This window comes from Egretta garzetta, unplaced genomic scaffold, assembly GCF_000687185.1.
Source record: "Egretta garzetta isolate BGI_Z169 unplaced genomic scaffold, ASM68718v1 scaffold527, whole genome shotgun sequence".
In the NCBI taxonomy this organism is placed as follows: domain Eukaryota; kingdom Metazoa; phylum Chordata; class Aves; order Pelecaniformes; family Ardeidae; genus Egretta; species Egretta garzetta.
Genome location: NW_009260359.1, coordinates 87,074 through 91,872, shown reverse-complemented (window position 1 = coordinate 91,872; position 4,799 = coordinate 87,074).

The following is a 4,799-nucleotide window of genomic DNA, read 5'->3' as shown; positions in this document are numbered from 1 at the left end:
GCGCCCGGCTCCCTGGCAGGGGGGGCCTCTCCTAGCAGCCAGGAGGACATCGCTTTCTGCCTGAAGGTGTTTGCCTGCCGGCACCAAATGACGTTTTAATTTCTTCAGCACATGCCTCCCTATGGCTGAGCAACAGGGAGCTGGGCTGGTGCCTAAGACATCCACAAGCGGTGGTTTTCTGATGTTTCCAGTTGGGCTTGATGATCTTAAAGATCTTTTCCAACCGAAATGGTTCTATGAAAATTTTGACGATGGGTTTTAAGCCTTGAAGGTGTGAGTAGGTTCTAGTCTAGGATTTTTTGCACGGGCTACACAAAATATAAGACAACCCTGCCATTTGAACCAAGATGTCTCCTCACAGGTCATGAGACCCCATAACCTTGGGTTGGATTCTGCTTTCACTTCCATTTGTTTAAATTTTATGTAATGACTCTGCAGCTATTGGCTAATTCTCTGCTGGATGTAACTGAAGTCAGCGCGTGAGCCAGGATGTTCTCAATGAGCCTTTTACCTTTTTTATACCTACCAAAGCAATTTCACACTGTGAGCATTAAGAACACTGGCCAGCACCGTGGTGTGATGAGCAAAGGGAATGTGGGATAATTCTTACTTTAATTTGCGTTTTTGAGAAATAACCGAACTGCTGTTGGACAATGAAGCTTAGTGAGACGCTTAAACCTCAGTTTTAAAAATGTTGTACTTTTACTCTGATTTTTATAACTAAAATATGTCAAGGCTATAAGGGAGGAAAGCAATGCAATGAGGATTTTCGGTGTAGTGAAGCTTTGTTGGAACAGAAGTGGTATCACAGTAGTTCCTAAGCAGCACGTGCCTGCTTCAGTGGGGAAATAATTATTTTTGGGTAACAAAATATTAAGCAAATGATTGTACCATTAAATCATGATAAACACCAGTAAAATGCCGCTTTAAAGTTGGTAAGTGACAGGAGGAAGCAGAAAGCATTGCAACCTACTGAAAGAGGTATACTTCTTTTTTTTGTTTTGTTTTTTGTTCTGTTTTAGAAGTAACTAAGGGGGGGAATCAGGCTTTGGGGGGAATTGCTGGTCATGGAAGATGAAGATAAATTGTTTGCCTGCTTTGTTGTTTTGGCTGTGACCTGTGCCTTTGGCACCACTGGGCTTCACTCTGCACAAATGCAGCCTTATCCAAAATTTCAGGAATTCAGTGAAACAGTGTTTCATTGATTTCCTACAACTTCTTGACCTGAATTTCATTCAAATATGGTTGCTGCATTGTAACCAGTGGTACCTGACTGCTAATAGGGAAAGGGAGATTCTCCCTTCACCACCCCGGACCTGAGTCTCAGCAAGGTTGCTGTCGAAGTGTTCTGTCGTTAGGATTTCTAAAATAAATGAGATGGGAGAAGACAACCCATGCTTGAATGTGCTGCTTTGAATATTCACAAGGGGGAAAGGTCTGGATGTATGAAGTCCAAGTGCCTGAATTATTGCTGTGCTGCCTTTAAAAAAAAAATATTACTGTACAGAAGCCAAACCTGCCAGGAGTGTGTACCTGTGAACCCAGCAAGGACTCCCCTCCACATGCTCTTCCTGTGGGTATAATTATGGTATTTGACTTTTAAATCTCTGCATGTTCCAGCATGATGATGACTGGAATAATCATAACTGAAAAACCTGATGTTACCTAGCAATGATGCACTTGATGCCTTACCAGCGTGTTCTAATGTTATGCTTAATAAAAGAAGACAAGATTTTCTTTAAGTCTTAATCCATCAGCAATGCCATAATCCACTCAGGTGAGCGGCATTTTCCTTCCTGCACCAATCAATAGCCTAAAAATTGGATCATTCAGAGAAATGTTGGAGCAATGTTCTGGGAACAGTTACTGTGTATGCTGGTTTCCTTCTGTCCTCCATACCTGGCCCAGCTTCAGCAAGTGCCTCTTTGCTGAGGAATTTCAGGTTATCATAACCAGGGATGATTTTTCTTTGAAGAGAGGTTGCCTTTTCAGGAGGAGGGAGGTGCACATCAGGGACTAGAAGACCAGCTGTGGCTTCTGCGGACACATTTGACCTCTGTGTGGGCCTGTGGCCAAGGGCAAGGTGCGGGATATTTATGCTTTTTCATCCCTATTCCTTGCTATTTAGTTGGTCAACCCTTCTGGGCAAGGCCTGTCCCTTCCCACATGGATGTAGTATTGCAAAATGAAAGTGTAGCAGCAGCCAGAGCTTTGTCAATGATGGTTGCTTATTTATGGTTGATGGTGAGAAGGTATCGAATGGAGAGGAAAAGTGTTTGCTACCCTGAAAAGCTCAGTGCCTTCACAAGGAGGTGGCTCCACAGCAGAGCCAGTAATGCCAAATGTTGTTGTCTGGAAGTAGGGAGGGGAATGGGGACAGTGTGCCAAAGAAGGGATGGGCACGGTGCCTCTGCTCTTCCTCTAGCCCAAATGATGGATTTAGGTGCCCGGGGCTTTCCCTCACTGGCATGGCAAAGGTATGAAACTTGGTTTCGTGCACAGAGGTGTAGGACCCACAGCTTGCAAATCCAATGCAGGACACGGTGCCTTCCTTTCTCTTCCCCAAAAGCTGTAGCCCTGCTTGGAATGTGGGGAAACCGCAGAGCCTGTTGTGCCTGTGCTTAGCCCTTGATGGCATCATTCCTTAAGTTAAGGCTATGGACGGTAACTTCACGTGTCACCAATGTGATCCAGTCACTGTAGAGCTCCAGTTCCTGTTATTTGCTCCCAGAACTAAAGATGTAATTTTAGAGAAGCATATGAAAGGTCAATTAATTTTCCCAAGCCTTAATCTTGAAATACCTATGTTTGTTTGACCTTCCAGTTCAGTCAGAGTTGGCGTGAGTTCAACCTCCTGCTAAATGAATGCTGCCTATTGACTTCTCACAGACTGACACCGGTGCAGCCACATTTAAAAGGCATTCCTTCAGCTTTTGGAGGCCTATGAATTGAAGTATTGTAGGGCTGCCAGGTGTGGGTTACCTGGACAACATAGCGCAAATGAAAGTCCTTTGTGTGGGTGTTTCTCAACAAATAATATTTTTCACGAGGTAAGGTCAGATCCTGGGTTAGGGGTCTAATACCCGGGGCAGTCTGGGCCATCAGTTGATATCTTTGTCTCCATTTTCATTTCTGTGTTTCTGTTAGAGCAGAATTGGTCAAAAAGGTTTTGGTGAATACCTAAGTGTTGAAAAGTTTTTCAAAATGGTTTCAGTCTCCGGGGGGGGGAGATTTTTTTTTCCAATTTAAAGAATATAAATGAGGATTTTCTTCTTGAGTTCTCCTTATGGAAAAGATGTTGGTTTTCTGGTGTGCTCCTTTTGAGCACAGGATCTTTGTGTTGCATTGTCACGCTTTCCAGGAAGCGGCTGCGTTTCCCGGGCAAAAGGATGCACAAAGGCTTTGGGATGCTCTGTGTTGTCCCTGTCCTGGCATACGGTCTGTGGACCTGAGTGGTTAGGGCAAAATGAGTGGTGTTAAGGCTGGTTTGTAGGAACTGAGGGCGTGATACCACAGTCCTGGAACACATCAGCTCCCTCTTATTTATTTTTTTTTAGCTGTTGAATTCAATGAGGTTCCTAACTGTGATGTTACAGCAGCCATTGCATACTTAACCTATTTAATCTTCTTGTATTTTTAGTATAATTCTCCCTTCCTGAACGCAACTATAAAAATCTACTTATTCTCTCTCTCCATTCCAATATGTGGCTTTAACTTTTACTCTGTTCTTCGGTGACTCACTTTTAAATTAGAGCAAGACATTATTGTGTCTGTATTATTCACTTCGTTCATTTGAAGCCTTGGGAGGAATTATGTTCTGTGCTTCTAATAATGATACTCTCTTCCTCTTATTTTTAATCTGTCATCCTATGGCTTGGTCAGTCATTCTTTACATCTGTTATCACAACCCTTCTCATCGGTTTGTCTGTAATACACTTGTCCTTCTTCCAGCTCAAGGTTTCTCATCCACATCATCCAGACAAACTGACCAGCGGATGGGAAATCATTACCTTTGTGACCTGAATGCGGGTTTTCCCTCTTGCCCCTTCAGTACCTGCAAGGCTATATCTGAAGGAGTGTGAAATCCTCCAAAAATTGCCCTGTCTCTTACTGATAGGAGCTTTGCTTCATGTTTGCTGCTGGCAGGTATTTGTGTTTTCCCATGGCAGCACTGACCTGCTGGTCATTAAACACCTACAGACATTCCCCATCCCTGGGAACATTCCCGGCCAGGTTGGACGGGGCTGTGAGCAACCTGATGTGGTTCAAGGTGTCCCTGCTCCTGCAGGGGGGTTGGGCTGGGTGGCCTCTAGAGGGGTCCCTTCCAACCCAAAACATTCTATGACAACCTGGAGCTGCCTTGCCCTTAAAATGCCTGCAAACTCCATAGCCCGACAATTTGCAGCACCATTTTCCAGGGTGTTCAAGTAGGTCTGACTTTTTTCTTTTTTTTTTAAGCTTCTGAGGTCTTTTAATCACTTCCTCCAATTGGCTCTTTTTTGTATCTTTTAACAAAATACATGCACGCCCTTAGAATTACAGATCTCAAGGAAAGATTTAAAATTAAATTTAATAAGGCACTTATCGAACAGTATATTTGCCAAATGCTACACCATTATGAAGCAAAACTTAATGATGTTTGGCCAAGTAATTTGTACGTTGTGCTGTAGGAGCTCAGTAATGTTTTCATCGATGTTATTTAATATATGGTAACTAAACATTTTTTTAGTTGTATCAAACTGCGGGGGTCTCTACAGCTTAGAGGCTGGCAAGGGCTGTGAACCCAGAAACTTGGCATT